Consider the following 23,030-nt stretch of genomic DNA (forward strand, 5'->3'; position numbering starts at 1 on the left):
GTAGCTTTGTAGTATAGTCTGAAGTCAGGGAGTCTGATTCCTCCAGCTCCATTTGTCTTTCTCAAGACTGTTTTGGCTATTCAAGGTCTTTTGTTTTTCCATACAAATTGTGAAATTTTTTGTTCTTGTTCTGTGAAAAATGCCATTGGTAGTTTGATAGGGATTGCGTCGATTCTGTAGATTGCTTTGGGTAGTATAGTCATTTTCACACTGTTGATTCTTCCAATCCAAGAACATGGTATATCTCTCCATCTGTTTGTATCATCCTTAATTTCTTTCATCAGTGTCTTATAGTTTTCTACATACAGTTATTTTCTCTCCTTAGGTAGGTTTATTCCTAGAAATTTTATTCTTTATGTTGCAGTGGCAAATGGGAGTGTTTCCTTAATTTCGCTTTCAGATTTTTCATCATTAGTGTATAGGAATGCAAGAGATTTCTGTGCATTAATTTTGTATCCTGCTACTTTACCAAATTCATTGATTAGCTCTAGTAGTTATTTGGTAGAGTCTTTAGGTTTCTCTATGTATAGTATGATGTCATCTGCAAACAGTGACAGCTTTACTTCTTCTTTTTTGATTTGGATTCCTTTTATTTCTTTTTCATCTCTGATTGCTATGGCTAAAACTTCCAAAACTATGTTGAGTAATAGTGGTGAGAGTGGGCAACCTTGTTGTTTTCCTGATCTTAGTGGAAATCCTTTCATTTTTTCACCATTGAGAACGATGTTGGTTGTGGGTTTGTCATATATGGCCTCTATTATGTTGAGGTAAGTTCCCACTATGCCTACTTTCTGGAAGGTTTTTATCATAAATGGGTGTTGAATTTTGTCAAAAGCTTTTTCTGCATCTATCGATCCTTCAATTTGTTAATATGGTGTAACACATTGATTGATTTGCGTATATTGAAAAATACTTGCATTCCTGGGATAAACCCCACTTGATCATGGTGTATGATCCTTTTAATGTATTGTTGGATTCTGTTTGCTAGTGTTTTGTTGAGGATTTTTGCATCTAGGTTCATCAGTGATATTGGCCTGTAGTTTTCTTTCTTTGTGACATCTTTGTCTGGTTTTGGTGTCAGGGTGATGGTGGCCTTGTAGAATGAGTTTGGGAGTGTTCCTCCCTCTGCTATATTCTGGAAGAGTTTGAGAAGGATAGGTTTAGCTCTTCTCTAAATGTTTGATAGAGTTCACCTGTGAAGCCATCTGATCCTGGGCTTTTGTTTGTTGGAAGATTTTTAATCACAGTTTCAATTTCAGTGCTTGTGATTGGTCTGTTTATATTTTCTATTTCTTCCTGGTTCAGTCTCAGAAGATTGTTCTTTTCTAAGAATTTCTGTCTTCTGTTTTTAAATGAGATTTTTAAAGCTGTTTTGGGGGTTTTTGGGGGGGGACTTTTTTTGTGTTTTTTTTTTTTTCGGCCGCACCACACAGCCTGTAGGATATTAGTACTTAGATTGAACCTTCACCCCCTGCAGTGGAACTTGGAACCTTAACCACTGGACTGCCAGAGAAGTCCCTAAAGCTGTTTTTCAAAAAGTTTCTAGAAGCCTTTTTATTTCGTTCAAACCCAACCTCTGAAGGGTAGACTATACTACATGGAAAACCACTATACTAAAATCCACAGAAATTCAAGACTTTGTCCTAATAATCATTTTCTTCTTCTTCCTTTAATCTTTCATGTGGAGTTGCATGTGTTTAGATATGTTTTATGGGGGTCTTTTGCTCTTTGTAAATCCTGAGTGTGTGTCACATAAACAAAATATTCCCCTCTCCCTGGAATATTGACAGAAATAAATCATTTGCCTAGCAGACTCAGGTGATAATCTCCTGAATTTTGAAAGGTTTTCTTTTATCAGAATGCTAAAAAAAACTATATGATAAATCATGGTAATCATGATCATTAAAGTAGAATAGTTAACATATAAGTCCTTTGACTCAAGCAATGTCCCCGCTGATGTACAAATTAGGTATACACAGAGCTGGATCAACAGATACATCACTTGGGAGGTATTTTTCCTAAGACAAGTCCCCTCTCTTGTACCTTCTCAAGTCAGGGAGAACGGTAAAGCTGGAGGCTCATTCTCAAAGGCCTAGGAATCCCCACAGGCTTGTGGACTCTAAGTGCAGTGTGGACGCTTCCCCAGACCCTCATTTGGAGTGGGATTTACACTCAGGCTTTTCACACGGCTCTAAATCCTGCCTCAGGACCTCTCTCCAGCCTCAGCCTTTGGTCCTCCCACATCTATGGCCAGTGCTCCAGTATCCAGATGCCCCCATGGACAAGCAAACCAAGCCCATAACCTCCCCTCTCACTCAGCTTCTGCTCCGTGGTCTCAGTCCCTCAGGCTCCCAGATTTTGAGGCAACTTCAAAGTCTCTTTCTTTCTCTCTACATCCTGAAAGTTATCATGTTGTGTAATAATATAAAAATATCATTAAACATCGTTAACAAAGCGAGGGAGGGTTCATGAATACTGAGAGGCAGAAATGTAAGACCAAAGCTAAGGTGGTCCCACAAAGGAGAAAAAAAGAAAAGAAAAACAGGTGCTAAGGGCAAAGCAAGATCTAATCTTTGCCAGTTACCACATGAGGATCATCACTGTTTATCACAATCATAGTCCCCAAGACTGAAACCCCAGCAGCCGCCTCTACATCTTATGACACTGTCCCAAAGTTTCACTCTTCTCTGCCCTCCTAGAAGGAGCATCCCTGATGACCCTGTGGGGTGGGGACTTGTGAAAGAGGAGGACAGTCATCTTTCTAAAAAGGGGAAAAGGGTGAATGGGACACTTCACAGTGTCTGCCCCATGGATGATGTACAATGATTTGGGGTAGTAGATGGATACCATTAAATAAGATTAAATCTCATAGAGAGAAAGTTATTCCCAAGAGACTCAATTATCTTTAGAGCCCTGTGATGAATCAAAGCTAAGTGTCAGGTTGGTGCTACCATGTCTTTAACACCTCTTAACATTTGCACATTTCCTTTTTTCACAAAGAGAGAGCAGACCTCAGGCTCAGAGCCTGGGCCAGGCTACCATATGCAACTTGATTTTTAATACCATTGGTTTGTGTCTGACATACTTAATGTTACACTTATTTGCTATTTGTAGCAAGTGATGCCGACTTTCTATTCACTATATTCATATGACCTTCTTTCTAGAATAAATTATTTAACATGAAAAAACAAGTCAGTTTAATGTAAAATACAGAGTAAATAATCATGCAGCCTTGCACAATTGTGGTAAAAATCAGAAAGGATGACTGAAGTTTGGGAAACGTCATTATAATCATCAGAATACAGGATGATGAGGCCAGAGCGCCTGGGGTAACACATCTTATCCCTACTACTTTGTTGGTCCTGTGATCCAGAGCAAATGACATAACCTCTCTGCATTTCAGTTTTCTTTCTTTTTTTTTTTATGTTCTCTCTTTTCAAAATACTAATGCTGCACTCTTTTTTTTTTAATTGAAGTATAGTTGATTTACAATGGTGTGTTGGTTTCAGGTGAACAGCAAAGTGATTCAGTTATAGATAAAGATATAGATACATTTGCATCTCAGTTTTCTTATCTATGAAATGGGGATGAAGATACTACTGCCACACAAGACTGTTATTGGCCCAGATGAGCCAAGCACTAGAGATGAGGCTGGGTAAATCAGGGGCATGGTGCGTATTACAATAAGAGGGCATGGTCAGTGCGGGCCAGTTGATTTACTTGTCCACAACAGTATCTGTACTCTGTACCATACATGGTGTTTGGCCATATCTGCCTCCCCCAGGAGACTATAAGCTCCTTGATGGCAGCAACCATGCTTTACTGATCACTGCATGTCCCTGTCCCTTGGGACATTGCCTCTCCATAGTGCAGGGTTTACGAATATTTTTTTCATATTCTTTCCCATTATAGATCATTATAAGGAATTGAATATATTTCCCTGTGCTATACAGTTATTGAATATAGTTCCCTGTGCTATACAGTAGGTCCCTGTTGTTTATCTATTTTATATATAGTAGTGTTTATCTGTTAATCCCCAAATCCTAATTTATCCCTCTCCCTTTCCCCTTTGGTAACCATAAGTTTGTTTGTTACTGTGTCTGTGAATCTCTTTCTGTTTTGCTGATTAGTTCATTTGTATCATTTTTTTAGATTCCATACATAAGTGATATCATTTGATATTTGTCTTTCTCAGTCTGACTTACTTCACTTAGTATGATCATCTCTAGGTCCATCCATGATGCTGTAAATGGCATTATTTCATTCTTTTTATGGCTGAGTAATATTCCATGGTATATCTATACCACATCTTCTTTATCCATTCATCTGTTAATGGACACTTAGGTTGCTTCCATGTCTTGGCTATTGTAAATAGTGCTGCTATGAACATTGCCTCTCTGTAGTGCAGGGTTTATGGATATTTTAAGCTATGTTGAATCAACTGATTGAATAGGATGATCTATTTGTCTTGACAATCCAACAAAGGCCCTTGAGGGCAAAAACTATCCACTGTGTCTCATACGGTTATTAGTATAGTAGTTTCTCAGGAAAAACTGGCTGATTGATAATATGTGCATCCCCTCTCTGAACTGCTGTGACCATCTTCCAATTGGCCCCCTGACCCCACCAGTGTCCCCTCCCTCCCCAAAACCTTTCTCCACATGGCAACCAAAGTGACCTCTCTAATACTCTCCCACCAAAAACCCACCTGGGGATAGAGAAGAAATTCCTTAGCACAACACACAAGGTCCTTCATTATCCATCTCCAGCTTATAGCTTAGTTTCCCCCCTCAGCACCATCACCTCCAGCCAAACCGAACCATTTTCAGGAGCTCAGATAAGCTGCACGCTCTCTTACCTCAGGGCCATTGCATGCACTGTTCCTTTTTCTGGAATGTTCTTTTCTTTCCTATCTCTTTACCTGGCTGGGTCCAGCTCCCCCTCTAGATGTCACCTCCTACAGAAGACCTTTCTTGTCCTCCTCTGCACCAGGCTGGATGTCTCCCACAAGAGAATCCCTGTCCAGTCTCTCATCTCCGCATAGATGAATGCACACAAGCTTGTCTCTCCTGTCTGTCTCCACCATAGATGGTGGTTCTTAAACTTAGGCATGCCTCAGAATCACCCCTTCAAGGCTTGTGAGAACACAGATTCTGATTCGTTAGGTTTGAGGTAGGGCCCAGGAATTTTCATTTCTAAGAAGCAGTAGTTCTCAAACCTGGGTGCATATGAGAAACACGGGAGGAAGGATTTAAAATTTTCTGTTGCCCAGACCATCCCCCGAGAATGAGTAAATCAGAGCCTCTTGGTGGTGGGGGAGGGAGGGTGGGGTTGTGGTGGCCCGAGCATGCTGGTGTTTTTTTCCAGTTTCCACAGATGAATCCAAGGTTAAGAACCCCTGCTTTAGAGCAATGCTTCTCCAATTCTTATTTTTTGTTGAAGTATAATTGATTAACAATGTTGTGTTAGTTTCTACTGTACAGCAAAGTGATTCAGCTATACATATACATATACCCACTGTGCTGCTCCAGTGGTAATGTGCACATGTGAACATATGGTTAAAAAACAGTAGATCCATGGTAGAGTCAAGAGTCTGCATTTCTAAGATGCTCCCAGGTGATGCTGGTACTGAAGGTCCATGGTCCACACTTGGAGACTGAGAAGGTGAGCTGACCCATTCACCACTCACAGCCTCCACAATGTTGCTAGAAGTCAGCAGCATCATTAAATGAACACCTGTTGTTGCTACTTACCCAGCAGCACCTCTATGGAGCTGACCTTGTCAGAAACAGATCTTTCCCTAGTGACTTTCAATTCAAGGCTCAGATTTGAATCTACTGTTTGTAGCCTCTGCCCACAACACCTCAGGCATCTGCTGGGTCTCATGTCACTCACAACCATCAGACCTCTCGCTATTCGTCAATGTCTGCTGCTCTGGAGGTTGGCTGTGTCTCGCTGAAGTGATACCCTCAAAGAACAGTTTACACAGCCAGCTTGTACAATGTCCAACCTTGTCAGACCAAACTCCAAATTTGGTAAAAATCTATATAGCTGTTTTCATATGGTATGGTTAAAAAAAAGTTAGAAACATAATTTTTAGGCCTAGACTATTCCCATAGCCTAGGAAAGCTCTTGACACAACCTAAGTGGGCAGTGAATTTGTGGAATGAAGGAAGAAAGGAAGGAAGGGAGGAAGGAAGGAAGGGAGGACGGAAGGAAGGAAGGAAAGAAGGACTGGGAGAAACAATGGATGGTAGGGTTGTAAAGAGAAAGAAAGGGAGGGGGAAGCTAAAAACGACAACGTTTTGTCCTAGTTGCCCTTCATCTCCAGCCGCCCTGAGGCATCACACCCTCAGCAGCCCTCCTTCTACCACCTTCCTTTCTCTTGTTCTCACCTGACTATAGCTGGGTAGCCCCATTCAGCCCTACTCCAACTGAGCCCTGAATCGTCCGCCTTCCCACTGGCTTCCTTTATAACCTTGGGGATGCAGATTGGGGTGGGAGGTGCACAGTGGGCCAGCTCTGTCTCATCCAACTCCATGTGTATAATGAGGCTCAACTCCTTAAAAATTTGAAATAACTGAAGGATTATCTTCCAAGAGAGACCCTAACCAGGCAGGCCATAGGCCAACGGCATTTGAAAATGTTCAAATCAGTTACCAATATTTCAAATTTAAAAGTACCTTTCACAAAAATTTAGATTTCCACAACCTAAATGTCCATTGACAGATGAATGGATAAAGAAGATGTGGTACATATATACCATGGAATATTACTCAGCCATAAAAGAGAATGAAATAATGTCATTTGCAGCAACATGGATGGACCTAGAGATTGTCATACTGAGTGAAGTCAGTCAGACAAAGAAAGACAAATACCACATGATATCACTTATATGTGGAATCTAAAATATGACACAAATGAACCTATCTACAAAACAGAAACAGACTCACAGACATAGAGAACAGACTTGTGGTTACCAAGGGGGAGCAGGGGAGGAAGAGGGATGGATTGGGAGTTTGGGATTAGCAGATGCAAACTATTACATAGAGAATGGATAAACAACAAGGTCCTACTTATAGCACAGGGAACTATATTCAATATCCTGTGTTGAACCATAATAGAGAAGAATATGAAAAAGAATGTACATATATGTATAACTGAATCACTTAGCTATACACCTGAAATTAACACAAGATTGTAAATCCACTCTACTTCAATAAAATAAATTTTTTTTAAAAAAGAAAAATAATTAGATTTCCTGCTTCCCTCCAAAACTGGAAGATGGGGCCAGCTTTGGTTGGATCTGAGCAGAGATGCCCTGTTTCGTAGGAGCACGCTCTTTTCCCTTCACTTTGCCACAGTCCCCACCCCTCCTTATCCTTCCCCAGTACAGAAGCCAAGCATCAATGGGCATGGTCATCTTGATCTCATTCCACTTGAACTATGCTTGCCTTCCACTTGACCGTTTTTGTTCACTACCATTACCTGCCAGCCCTGAAGACCCTCCAGTGTGCCAGCTGCAGACCACACATGCAGGGCAAACAGCCCCCCCACACAGTGTCCCCCTCTTTACCTTAAAACCTGAGCTTGTGTTCTGTCATTTGCTGCTGATAATTCACCTCCAAAGAGAAATAGGAAAGAAAAGCTCTCCCTGAACCTGCCTCCTGATGTCTCAGGCTCCTTACTTCCCCACACAGAATTTGCCCGCAGGGGAAACCTGCTGCCCTCCCACGAGATAATAATACTTATCAGGACCTTTCGTAGAGTTCCTGGACCTTTGGGGATTGAATCACACTTTGTGCACAGAAAGCCCTGCATTATCGCCACTATTGTTGTCATTATGATTACTGGGGATTAGGCAGTGCTCTCAGAAGTCTTGCCAACCCCGGGCAGGTGCCACCCCAGAGCTTCACCTGGCCCGGCATGGTGACTCAGGCCAGACGCACCTGGCTAGAGGGCTCTGGCTCAGCCTGCTGGGTGCTGGGCTCTTGCCAGAGCAGAGCCTGCACTGAAACACTTGTTCCCCACCCTTGCACAGAGAGCAAAGGCTGGGCTCCAGGGAGACCTGGGGGCAAGTGGGAGACCCTCCCAGGAGCACAGTTTCTAGACCACACTGAAGAGGGCTTACTATATATCTGACACTTAGAGATATTCCTAGATAAATATGTTTTTATATATGTTACTTGCGTACTTTCAAAGCTATTTACATATAAGTCCCATAACATTATCATGAAGTTGGGAATGTTATCTACATTTTGCAGATGAGAACCAGAGATTGCAAAGGTCAATAAGCTGTCTGAGGTTCACACAGCTACAGAGTGGCAGTTGGGATGGGAACCCAGCTCCTGACCCCAAGCCGTACTGTGCACCCCTTTCTTCCTAGAGAGGAAATTCGGCCCCTTAAGGCTCTGCCTGGCTTGAGTTCACCTGCAGCCCTGGATCTCTGTGGTGAGAACCCCCCTACTTTTTTCCATAGTGGCTGCACCAATTTACATTCCCACCAACAGTGCACAAGGGTTCACTTTTCTCCACATCCTTGTCAATACTTATTATTTCTTATTTTTTTGATAATAGCCATCCTAACGGGTGTGAGGTGATATCTCCTTGTGGTTTTGATTTCTATTGCCTGATTAGTGATATTGAGTACCTGTTGGCCTCTTGTATGCTGCTTTTGAGAAAAATGTCTATTCAAGCCATTTGTCCCTTTTTAAATTGGGTTATTTGGGGGGTTTTGCTACTGAGTAGTATGAATTTGGGCTTTATTTCTAATGGGTTTTTCATCTGAGACCTCCCTGATAAATTGGCATCTTTGGTGTTTACAAACATTTTTCACTGTCTTGTTTTCCTCAAAACAAAGTTCTACCTGCTTGAAAGATTCTTTTGAAAGGGGATTTCCTTAATCACCAGCCACTGTAGTAGGAAATGTGATGAATGGAACCAGCATCACACCCATGATGAGCGTCCACCTGGGAAATCCCGGGCAAGTAAATCCTGGATGTATCTTACCAGAAGCTGCCTGGGGCCATCAATTCTCAGAGAAGAATTGTGGTAGCATGTCGGAGCCAGATCATCGTGGCTTATGAGAGCCAGTTGTTAAATTTTCAGGAATTTCTGAGACCATTGTTAAACCATTGGTCTTTTTAAAAAAATTTTTATTGCAGTATAGTTGATTTGCAATGTTGTGTTAGTTTCTGCTGTACAGCAAAGTAGATCAGTTATACATATACATATATGCATTCTTTTTTAGATTCCTTTTTTTGACAAATGCCACAAATCTGGCTTCCCAGAGCCCCACCCCTACTTTACCAGCACTCCACTGGTTAGCTGCAACTAATCAACTCTAGTCACTGACTTTTTGCCAAATGATGGGACTGACTGGCACCAATGCTTAGCTAAACTTTTTGATTCTTCTTCATGGTTCCACCAAGAAGCCAAGAGTCTTCTTCCTCCAGCAATATTCATTTTAACATCCATATCAGATTTCTTCTGCATTTCTATTGATGCATTATAGCAGATACAAATAAGTAGTGTTGTGCCCCAGTTGTCTTGAACACATTCTCCAATATTCTTCTTGGGACTTTTATACCATCTCCCTTAGTGGTGCTGATGAGAAACAGGACATGAGAAAAAAACCACCTATTTTAAGGCTGTAATGATTTTTCTTTTGGACCCTTGTGCACTGTTGGTGAGAATGTAAATCAGTGCAGCCAATTGGAGTTTCCTCAAAAAACTGAAACTAGAACTACCATACATCCTAGCAATTCCATTACTGGGTATTTATCCAAAGAAAACAAAAACACTAATTTGAAAAAATATACACACTCCAATGTTCCTAGCAGTAGTACGTATAATGGCCAAGATATGGAAGCAACCTAAGTGTCCATCAATAGATGAATGGATAAAGAAGATGTGATATATAATATATATGGAATATTTTTCAGCTATAAGAATGACATCCTGCCTTTTGTGACAACATGGATGGACCTTGAGGGCATTATGCTAAATGAAGTAAATCAAACAGGGACAAATGCTGTAAAATAGCACTTATATGTGGAATCTAAAAAAGCCAAACTCACAGAAACAGGGAGTAGAGTACCAGGGCCTGACGGATGAGGGAAATGGGGAAATATTGGTAAAGAGGACAAATTTCAAGTTAGAAGATGAATAAGTTCTGGAGGTGTAAGGCACAGCAGTGCAATTATAGTTAACAGTACTGTATTATATACTTGAAAGTTGCTAAAAGAGTAGGTCTTGAATGCTCTCACCACAAAAAAGAAAGGGTAGTTTTGAGACGTGATGGACATAAATGGTTACCGTGATAATCATACTGCAATAGACATGTTACCAAATTAACACATTGTACACCTTAAACTTACACAGTGTTATATGTCAGTTTTGTCTCAATAAAGCTGGAGAAGTTTTTAAATAAAATTACTTTTCTTTTCATATATTTTCACAATGTCTAAGATTTCTGAGGTTTGTTGAAAACAACTTTAAAGGGAGCAAAGTGTTAGTGGAAGGAGCACAAGAGGCTGATGTATGGAGTTGGCCATGTTGTTTAACTCATCTGAGCCTCAGTTACTCTGTTGAAGCAGGATTTTTTTTTTAACATCTTTATTGGGGTATAATTGCTTTACAATGGTGTGTTAGTTTCTGCTTTACAACAAAGTGAATCAGCCATACATATACACATGTTCCCATATCTCCTCCCTCTTGCGTCTCCCTCCCTCCCACCCTCCCCATCCCACCCCTCCAGGCGGTCACAAAGCACAGAGCTGATATCCCTGGAAGCAGAATTATTAATGTTGGTCTTTCAGGGTTGTCTAAGAAAGCAAAGAAATGTATGAAAAGTGGCATATAACATTCAACTAATCTTTGGAATCTATTAAGACTTTTAAAAGTACAGCTCTGGGGGTGCTTCTTCCATGTCACACAGATGAATCCTTAGGGTATCTCCCCATATTTTAGTAGGAATAACAAGAACAAAAGGAAGAGTTTCAAAAGTAGCTATATGATCTACTTTGGCACAAATTTATAGAGCTTTTTCCTCCCCAATAAAAAAATAATTCTGAGCACACTTCAAAAATTCTATTCCTGAAAAAATCTGTGGTTTGGGATAAGCCAGGTTCAATGAACACACCAGTAGTCTTGACTTAATGGTGTTTGGAGAGTTATCATTCCGAACTTGTGCTGACACTTCAGAGATGGGGGGGGGGGGCAGTCAGGTAGTTCTTTGTAGCTGTACAGATAGAAATTCAGAATTCAAAATCCAAGTCAAGTCTTGAGAGAATTCTGTCTCTTTCTCATCCACACAGAGCCCACAATCTAAGAGACCTTAAAGACAGTGGAATCCTGAAGCCCTTCTTGTAAATAAGCTGCAGACATAGAAGAAACATGTTGAGACTATTATTAGAGAACTTTTGTACTCTTTACAATTCATCAGGGTGATAGGAGCCCCTTGGGGATTGAGGGAAGGGGACACCCTAATATCCTAGGATGTTACTTCAGGTTCCTTTCGTTCCCAGCCTTACCAAATTTCCAAAACATGTAGACGCCTTGGATGACAGCTCTCTGCGTGGCTTTGGGAACATGCATTTGCAAATCTGGGGCAGCAGTTTAGTGCCTTGAGTGGCTATCCAGTTCAACCCAAGCCTATATAAGAGGTTTCCTGGCATTTGAACTGGCAGAGAAGCTAAAGCAGGCTCAGAGCCGAATACAGTTCAGAACGAAATAACATCACATCTATTAAGAACATATCACAATGCCAAGCATGTTCCAGGTACTCAGTGTAAGAGATCTACTGTTGTTTTTGGAAAGGTTAGGTTTGAGGCTGAGGTTGGGTTACGATGAAATTGGAGCTGGCTTTAACCTTGGTATAGGTGATATATTTGGAGTCTTTTCCTGGTCTCTCAAATCACCATTGCACATTGGATGCAAACTCACAGGTATTTAAGTTAGACCTGACACTAATTCTCCAACTAGATTATGAATTTCTTTAGCAGTAAGACCTATATAAAGTCGCTTTATCCTCACAACATCTAGCTCTGTGCTCTACACAGAGAAAGTGCTTCATAGAAACTTAACTTCCCTAATTTGTTAAAAAATATGACCATATCCTCAAAGTCTCTCCCGGGTCATTTTGTGAATCAGAGAGAGGGCAGAAGAGTCTGGGGAGCCAGAAGCCCAAGATGCCTCTGTCTCCCTCCACTGTCAGGCCATTTATTTGATTTTAGTCTACAGAAGAAATGCCATTTGTGCAAATCTGTGTGCCAGGGGTTTCGGGTGAAATTTGAAACAACTGCCATCTTGAAAACCCCCATCAAAGTTCTTATACTTCAACCTCAAACCCTCACATTGCTGCATCTATAGAGAATGCACAGTAGAGACATTTCCCAGAAGCCGGTGGATAAATTGTATGGAGCTGTTCCTGCTTATCAAAATAAAAACATAGCTCTGAGAACATTCGCTATCCACGATCCAGTCTCAATTGTTCCAATGTGTGTCTAAGCGTGAGCCCCACCATGACACATTGGCTTAACCTCTCCAGGGTGAAAACATTCAAGCAATGTCGATTCCACTTTCTCCTTAATGCTGACAACCACCCCAGAGCAAGGAAAAACTTCAGCAAATATCATACAAAGGCAAAACAAAACAAAGCAAAGACAAAACACCTCTTTGTGGTGCCAGTGAACATGGGAAAATGAAAGAGGATTGTGAAATTCTGGGAGATGAGATGTTTAATGAGTGTTTCCTGGTTATAAGGTGTTGTTTATGCCATCCAATTAAGCCATCTCCCCCACACAGGGGTGTCTACAAGGTGTGCCCTGAGACTTGGTGATAATTGTCAGGTGGCTGGAGACCAGAGCCTCAATGTCAAGCAAAAGCCAAAATTATACAGCCAAGCACCTATTAATCAGGATTAACTTCCAAGGATGTCAACTCTGGAAACTTCTTCACTAATAAGCAACTCCTTGTACACTTTTAAAAGAAAACAAAACACTCATTTGCTCACATGGAGTCATCTGGCTGGGTAGGTCCAGAAAAGATGATTTAGCCCAGTCATGAAAATAAACTGGGTGAATGCCCTAAAAGAGGTTAAGGTGTGTCTAATGAAACTCCAACAGCCCACCTAATGGACCTGTTCCTGAGCCTGCCTTCCCTTCCATGACTTTAATTTTTCTGGGAAATCTTGCTTGTGGTCAAGATCAGAAGCTGTCTCCACAGACAAATAGAGAATTCATGTCATCTGACACATATTTAGGCCAGGGAGGCACTTTTATTTCAATTACCTACTTATTTCACAAAAAAAAAAAAAAAAGGATTTTTTTTAAACTCTACTAGACTTGGGAATAAATTTGGTTTACATACCTCAAAATGTACTTCGGTCCAAATCGTTTCCTGCTTTTCCTACATGCAGAGGGTCTGAGGGTTAGCCTGAGACCAGGAAATGAGGCAGAAACCTCCCTGAGGCAAAGCCTAAGAGAATATAGGAAGCCTGAGGTCCCAGATGTTAATAACTAAGTGCAGAGGGTCTCAGAAATCCGAGGGATGCGTCCACATCACTAGCAAATACGTGCAATGTTTCATTACTTTGTAACTTATATGTATGGACTCATTAGGGTATGTGGGGTGGGGGGGAGTGAAGGCGGCAGAGGCCGTTCAGAGCTTTGACATTCCTGAGCATCTTTGCGATTTTAACTTCAGTTTTCTTGTATCTTAGCAAATAAGCCATTAAGGAAATGGCCACTTAGATAGGTTAGATCTTTCGGAGGTAAAAATTCAACATTCCACCCCCTCCCCAAAGGAAAATTATAGACCTTTGGATGAGCAGCTGAGAGTCTGTGGGTCAATACTGTGGGGAAACTGTGCTTCAGGCTTCCCATATCTTAAAGAAGTTGCTTAGAGTTTTTATCCTATAAAAGAAGCACAGTGAATCAATTTGCAAATATTGAAGTTGGATAGTTCAGGAAATCTGCACTTTGTTTTATTTAGATCATTGCGTTTTTCTTTTTTAAATCTCATAGGTGATCATAAAGATCAATATCTTATTTGTAGAATATACCTATAGGATGCAATGTAAAATATGCCCTCTAATAACAGGGTGATGTGTGTAAATACAAAAATATAAAGAATCTGCTTGATCAAAGTTACTCTACCAAGATATTTTCTGATCTAACTTATATAAACACATTTTATGGATATCTGACTTTTATTTTAATCTTTCATCCAAAGTATAGACGGATTTTTACTGAGCTCCATGTCTTGAAATTATAACCCTTCATTTTGATCAGACTTTGTAGTATACATAGATTAGCAAACATACACAGCATCTCACTGTTAAAAACAAGTTGTTTTAATGAAAACATAACCTGAAAACCAAGCAGTATTTTTTGGAGGGATAAAACATTGGTTGAACAGCACTGTCTTATTGACATTAAAAACAGTTGACATAACTCTGCAAGGATGCTGAAATTTAACTTTTGTATGTTTTTATTATACCCCAAGTATCAAAGATAACAGAATTTATTCATAGAATGACAGTCATTGAATTCAGTTTTCTGGTACAATTTTCTTCCCATATAAACTCATAAAAAATGTGATGGGTGAACCATTAGGGATGCTTAAAGCAGCCCCTGATGTATGCCCACACAGAAAGAACAGATAGGTTGCAAAATGTTTATGCCTTTTACATTTTTTACAGTATTAATAAGGAAACACTGTGATTAATAATCAGAAAAGACTCCGGAGTGGTGCTTGTAAAGTGTACCGTTATAAAGATTTATATCTGTATCTGGGGAGTAATATGGAGCATTGATATTTCAAGGAGCTCAGTCCAAAAATCTCTTTATTCAATGAAAGCCTGGGAGAGTGAAATATCTTTTTTCCTGTGGCAGAAGTGTGGGTATTGCGGTTAGCTGATGATGGACACGGTAGGAAGAAATAGACTTGGATCCCCAAATATTCACCAAACGCTTGAAAGTGCATTACAAGGGAGCTCTGCAACTTTTCAGCACAATTGTCCATCACAGCTGGAGGTGAAGGAGGTATGGGATTACCTGCATTTCCTGACAGAAACCCCGTTCCATATCAAGAATGCAAAGTGGTAAAAACGAACTTATTTACAAAACAGAAATAGACTCACAGACATAGAAAACAAACTAAACTTACCAAAGGGGATACTGGGTAAGGGATAAATTAAGAGGTTGGAGTTAACATATACACACTACTACATATAAAATAGGTAACCAACAAGGACCTACTGTTAAGCACAGGGAACTATATTCAATATCTTGTAATAACCCACAATGGAAAAGAATCTTTTGGGTAAGGAACTAGCAGAGTCAGCCACAAAATTTATTTAAACCTCCAGAATGAGTTTATATGCATACATATATTATATATATATATATAAAAGATATATATATATAAAATATCTAAAGCTGTGTAGTCCAGTACAGTAGCCACTAGGGATATGTAGTTATTTCAGTTAAGTTAGTTAAGTTAAATTAAATTAAATTAAAAATTCAGCTCTTCAGTCACATTTAAGTGCTCAAGAGCTACATGTGGCTAGTGGCTACCATATCAGATATACTAGTCTAAAGCCATCTTTCCATATGTTTCAGTTCAAGGCCATTTTCTTCACCTTTGTCTTTGAAAAAACAATAACAAGTCACCACCTGTTATGCAAAAGTATTTTAAGATCATTGCATCACCACTAGATCATCCCTTGTCTTTGTGTGTGTGTGTGTGTGTGTGTGGTTACAAAGAGTTGAATATCTTCTACATCCATACAAGTAACATGTACTCATTTATACCAAATTAACAACATGAAAGAAGTATTGGTGAGTGACGTGATCACGCACAGACACTGGGCAAAATGCTTTACATACATTTTCTTATGATACTCACTGCATGTATTGATGGATGAGGAAATCAAGGCACAAAGAGATTGAATAACTTACCCAAGTTTGTACAACTTGGAGTCGAGATTTGAAATCAACTCTGACACCAGACCTATGCTCTGAACTTCTACCCCATTTCAGCTGTCTGCATGCCAGCCAATCTGAACTCCTGCTGTCCCTTGATTGGTCCAGAGCCTGGCAGTTAGTGGGAACTCAGTAAACATTGGTTGCATGAATTTTGTTTTAATGAAGAATGATTCACACCACTATGCTTTTATAAATACTGCTTTCTCTTCTGGAAACATTCTTCACTCACAACTATTTTGTCTGCCTGGAAAATATCTGCTGATTCTTCAAGATTTATCTTGGTCATTACATAGCATCATGAAAAGACTTTATAGAACAGTCCCCTTCCCACATCCAGTGGACAGTCTTAATCATTTCCTCCACATTTTAACATATCTTTTTTATGGCACACTTCTTTATGTATCAACAACTTTTTTAATATAAAGAAATTTATTCTGAAATAGAATAAAGTTTCAGGGATACAACATAGTGTCAATTTTAAAGGTTATACTCCAATTATACTTATTATAAAATATTGGCTATATTCCCTGTGCTGTACAATACAGCCTTGTGGCTTACTTATTTTATACATGGTAGTTTGTACCTCCTAATCCCCTACATGTTATCTTGTCCCTCCCCTGCTTTCCTCTCCTGACTGGTAACCACTAGTTTGTTCTCTATATCTGTGAGTCTGTTTCTGTTTTCTTATATTCACTAGTTTGTTTTATTTTTTTAGATTCCACATATAAGTGATATTATACAGTATTTGTCTTTCTCTGTGTGACTTATTTTACTGAGCATAATACCCTCCAAGTCCATCTATGTTGTTACAAATGGCAAAATTTCAATCTTTTTCTAGATTAGTAGTATTCCTGTATATATATATACCACATCTTCTTTACCCATTCATCTGTTGATGGACACTTACATTGTTTCATATCTTGCTACTATAAATAGTGCTGCTGTGAATATTGGGTTGCATATATCTTTAGGAAAAAATGTTTTTGTTTTCTTTGGATTTATACCCAAGAGTGGAAATTGCTGGATCATATGGTAGTTCTATTTTTAGTTTTTTGAGGAACCTCCATACTATTTTCAACAGCGGCTTCACCAATTTACATTCCCATCAACAGTATACAATTGTTCCCTTTTCTACACATCCTCACCAACACTGGTTATTTGTTTCTTTTTCATGATAGCTATTCTGACCAGTGAGAGGTGACAGCTTATTGTGGTTTTGACTTGCATTTCTCTGATGATTAATGATGTTAAGCATCTTTTCGTGTACCTTTTAGCTATCTGTATGTCTTCTTTGGGAAAATGTCTATTCAGGTTTTCTGCCTAGTTTTAAATCAGGTTGTATTTTTTTTTAACATCTTTATTGGAGTATAATTGCTTTACAATGGGGTGTTAGTTTCTGCACCACTGTTGCTGCACTCTCCTCCGTGGCTCTGAAGCTTCTCCTGCAACCACCTTCCACCTCTGCCAGTGAAGGGGCTTCCTGGGTGTGGAAACGTTTCCTCCTTCACAGCTGCCTCCCAGAGAAACAGGTCCCGTCCCTATTCTTTTGCCCCGTTTTTTCTTTTTGCTTTTGCCCTACCCAGGTACATGGGGAGTTTCTTGTCTTTTGTGAAGTCTCAGGTATTCTGCGAGCGTTCAGTAGGTGTTCTGTAAGAGTTGTTCAACATGTAGACGTATTTCTGATGTATTTGTGGGGAGGAAGGTGATCTCCACGTCTTACTCATTGACCATTTTGAAGGTCTCTCTCCCAATCAAAGATTTAGAGAAGAGCTAACACCCATCCTTGTCAAACTCTTCCAAAATATAGCAGATGGAGGGACACTCCCAAACTCATTCTATGAAGCCACCGTCACAAAGATGTCACAAAGAAAGAAAACCACACAAAGATGTCACAAAGAAAGAAAACTACAGTCCAATATCACTGATGAACGTAGATGCAAAACTCCTCAACAAACACTAGCAAACAGAATCCAACAGCATATTAAAAGGATCATACACCATGATCAAGTGGGGTTTATCCCAGGAATGCAAGGATCCTTCAACATATGCAAATCAATCAATGTGATTCACCATATAAAATAAATGAAAGATAAAAACCATATGATGATATCAATAGATGTAAAAAAGCTTTTGGCAAAATTCAACACCATTTATCATAAAAAATCCTCCAGAAAATAAGCACAGAGGGAACTTAGGTCAACTTAATAAAGGCAATATATGACAAACCCACAGCCAACATCATTCTAAGTGGTGAAAAACTAAAACCATTTCCTCTAAGATCAGGGACAAGACAAGGCTGCCCACTCTCACAACAAAAATTCAACTGTGTTTTGGAAGTTTTAGCCACAGCAATCAGAGATGAAAAAGAAATAAAAGGAATCCAAATCGGAAAAGAAGTAAAGCTGTCACTGTTTGCAGATGACATGATACTATACAGAGAGAAACCTAAAGACCCTACCAGAAAACTACTAGAGCTAATCAATGAATTTGGTAAAGTAGCAGGATGCAAAATTAATGCACGGAAACCTCTTGTATTCCTGTACACTAATAATGAAATATCTGAAAGAGAAATTAAAGAAACACTCTCATTTACCACTGCAACAAAAAAAATAAAATACCTAGGAATAAACCTACCTATGAAGACAAAAGACCTATCACAGAAAACAATAAGACACTGATGAAAGAAATTAAAGATGATACAAACAGATGGACAGATATACCATGTTCTTGGATTGGAAAAATCAACACTGTGAAAATGACTATACTACCCAAAGCAATCTAGAGATTCAATGCAATACCTATCAAAGTACCAATGGCATTTTTCACAGAACAAGAACAAAAAATTTTGCAATTTGTATGGAAACACAAAAGACCCTGAAGAGCAAAAGCTATCTTGACAAACAAAAATGGAGCTGGAGGAATCAAACCCCCAACTTCAAACCATACTACAAAGCTACAGTAATCAAGACAGTATGGTACTGGCACAAAAACAGAAATATAGATCAATGGAACAGGATAGAAAGCCCAGAGATAAAACCATGCACATATGGTCACCTTATCTTTGATAAAGGAGGCAAGAATATACAGTGGAGAAAAAAGAGCCTCTTCAATAAGTGTTGCTGGGAAAACTGGACAGTCACATATAAAAGAATGAAATTAGAACACTCCCTAACACCATACAAAATAATAAACCCAAAACGGATTAAAGACCTAAATGTAAGGCCAGACACTGTAAAACTCTTAGAGGAAAACATAGGCAGAGCATTCTATGACATAAATCACAGCATGATCCTTTTTCACCCACCTCCTAGAGAAATGGAAATAAAAGCAAAAATAAACAAATGGGACCTAATAAAACTTAAAAGCTTTTGCACAGCAAAAGAAACCATAAACAAGACGAAAAGACAACCCTCAGAATGGGAGAAAATATTTGCAAATGAAGCAGCTGACAAAGGATTAATCGCCCAAAGTTACAAGCAGCTCATGCAGCTCAGTATCAAAAGAACAAACAGCCCATTCCAAAAATGGGCAGAAGACCTAAATAGACATTTCTCCAAAGAACATATACAGATTACCAACAAACCCATGAAAGGATGCTCAACATCACTAATCATTAGAGAAATGCAAATCAAAACTACAATGAGGTATCACCTCACACCAGTCAGAATGACCATCATCAAATAATCTACAATGAATAAATGCTGGAGAGGGTGCGCTGTTGGTGGGAATGTAAATTGATACAACCACTCTGGAGAACAGTATGGAGGTTCCTTAAAAAACTAAAAATAGAACTACCATACCACCCAGCAATCCCATTACTGGGCATATACCCTGAGAAAACCAGAATTCAAAAAGAGTCATACCACAATGTTCATTGCAGCTCTCTTTACAATAGCCAGGACATGGAAGCAACCTAAGTGTCCATCAACAGATGAATGGATAAAGAAGATGTGGCACATATATACAATGGAATATTACTCAACCATAAAAAGAAACGAAATTGGGGCTTCCCTGGTGGCACATTTGTTGGGGGTCCGCCTGCCAATGCAGGGGACGCGGGTTCATGCCCTGGTCTGGGAGGATCCCGCATGCCGTGGAGTGGCTGGGCCCGTGAGCCGTGGCTGCTGGGCCTGCGCATCCGGAGCCTGTGCTCTGCAGCGGGAGAGACCACAACAGTGAGAGGCCTGCGTACCACAAAACAAAAACAAAAAAAGACAAAAAAACAAAACAAAACAAAAACAAACATTTTTAAGTAGAAAAAAAAAAGAAACGAAATTGAACTATTTGTAATGAGGTACATGGACCTAGAGTCTGTCATACAGAGTGAAATAAGTCAGAAAGAGAAAAACAAATACCGTATGCTAACACATATATATGGAATCTCAAAAAAAAAAAAAGGTTCTGAAGAACCTAGTGGCAGGACAGGAAAAAAGATGCAGACGCAGAGAATGGACTTGAGAACACAGAGAGGGGGAAGGTTAAATTGGGACAAAGTGAGAGAGTGGCATGGACTTATATATACTACCAAATGTAAAATAGATAGCTAGTGGGAATCAGCCACATAGCATAGTGAGATCAGCTCAGTGCTTTATGACTGCTTAGAGGGGTGGGATAGGGAGGGTAGGATGGAGATGCAAGAGGGAGGAGATATGGGGAGATATATATATATATATATATATATATATATATATATATATATAGCTGATTCACTTTGTTATAAAGCAGAAACTAACACACCATTGTAAAACAATTATACTCCAATAAAGATGTTTAAAAAATGTTTGATAGAATTCGCCTGTGAAGCCATCTGGTCCTGGGCTTTTGTTTTTTTGACGATTTTTAATTATAGTCTCCATTTCAGTGCTTGTGATTGGTCTGTTTATATTTCCTATTTCTTCCTGGTTCCATCTCATAAGGTTGTGCTATTCTAAGAATTTGTCCATTTCTTCCAGGTTGTCCAGTTTTTTGGTATATAGTTGCTTGTAGTAATCACTCATGATCATTTGTATTTCTGCAGTGTCAGTTGTTATTTCTCCTTTTTCATTTATAATTCTATTCATTTGAGTCTTCTCCCTTTTTTTCTTCATGAGTCTGGCCAGTGGTTTATAAATTTTGTTTATCTTCTCAAAGAACCAGCTTTTAGTTTTATTGCTCTTTGCTATCATTTCCTTCATTTATTTCTGATCTGATTTTTATGATTTTTTTCCTTCTGCTAACTTTGGGGTTTTTTTGTTCTTCTTTCTCTAATTGCTTTAGGTGTAAGGTTTGGTTGTTTATTTGAGTTGTTTCTTGTTTCTTGAGGTAGGATTGTATTGCTATAAACTTCCCTCTTAGAACTGCTTTTGCTGCATCCCATAGGTTTTGGGTTGTTGTGTTTTCATTGTCATTTGTTTCTAGGTATTTTTTTTTATTTCATCTTTAATTTCTTCAGTGATCTCTGGTTATTAAGTAGCGTATTGTTTAACCTCCCTGTATTGGTATTTTTTACAGATGTTTCCTGTAATTGATATCTAGTCTTATAGCATTGTGGTCAGAAAAGATGCTTGATACGATTTCAGTTTTCTTAAATTTACCAAGGCTTGATTTGTGACCCAAGATATGATTTATCCAGAAGAATGTTCCATGAGCACTTGAGAAGAAAGTGTATTATCTTGTTTTTGGATGGAATGGCCTATAAATATCAATTAAGTACATCTTGTTTAATGTATCATTTAAAGCTTGTGTTTCCTTGTTTATTTTCATTTTGGTTGATTTGACCATTGTTGAAAGTGGGGTGTTAAAGTACCCTACTATAACTGTGTTACTCTCGATTTCCCCTTTTATGGCTGTTAGCATTTGCCTTATGTATTGAGGTGTGCCATTGCTGGGTACATAAATATTTACAATTGTTATATCTTCTTGGATTGTTCCCTTGATCATTATGTAATGTCCTTCTTTGTCTCCTATAATAGTCTTTATTTTAAAGTCTATTTTGTCTGATATGAGAATTGCTACTCCAGCTTTCTTTTTTTTTTTTTTAATAACTGGAGACATTTTTATTTATTTATTTATTTATTTATTTATTTTTGGCTGTGTTGGATCTTCATTTCTGTGTGAGGGCTTTCTCTAGTTGCAGCAAGCGGGGGCCACTCTTCATCGCAGTGCACAGGCCTCTCACTATTGCAGCCTTTCTTGTTGTGGAGCACAGGCTCCAGATGTGCAGGCTCAGTAGTTGTGGCTCACAGGCCTACTTGCTCCGTGGCATGTGGGATCTTCCCAGACCAGGGCTCGAACCCGTGTCACCTGCATTGCCAGTCAGATTCTCAACCACTGCACCACTAGGGAAGCCCCCCAGCTTTCTTTTGATTTCTATTTGCATGGAATATCTTTTTCCATCCCCTCACTTTCAGTCTGTATGTTTCCCTAGGTCTGAAGTGGGTCTCTTGTAGACAGCATATATACGGGTATTGTTTTTATATCAATTTATCCAGTCTATGTCTTTTGGTGGGAGCATTTAATCCATTTACATTTAAGGTAATCACCAATATGTATGTTCCTATTCCCATTTTCTTAATTGTTTTGGATTTGTTATTGTAGGTCTTTTCCTTCTCTTGTGTTTCCTGCCTAGAGAAGTTCCTTTACCATTTGTTTTACAGCTGGTTTGGTGGTGCTGAATTCTCTTAACCTTTGCTTGTCTGTAAGTGTTTTAATTTCTCTGTCAAATCTGAATGAGATCCTTGCTGGGTAGAGTAATCTTGTGTGTAGGTTTTACCCTTTCATCACTAAATATGTCCTGCCACTCCCTTCTGGCTTGCAGAGTTTCTGCTGAAAGATCAGCTGTTAACCTTATGGGGATTCCCTTGTGTGTTATTTGTTGTTTTTCCCTTGCTGCTTTTAATATTTTTTCTTTGTATTTAATTTTTGATATTTTGTTTAATATGTGTCTTGGTGTGTTTCTCCTTGGATTTATCCTTTATGGGACTCTGTGCTTCCTGGACTTGACTATTTCCTTTCCCATATTAGGGAAGTTTTCAACTATAATCTCTTCCAATATTTTCT

This window comes from Pseudorca crassidens, chromosome 5, assembly GCF_039906515.1.
Source record: "Pseudorca crassidens isolate mPseCra1 chromosome 5, mPseCra1.hap1, whole genome shotgun sequence".
NCBI classification, from domain to species: domain Eukaryota; kingdom Metazoa; phylum Chordata; class Mammalia; order Artiodactyla; family Delphinidae; genus Pseudorca; species Pseudorca crassidens.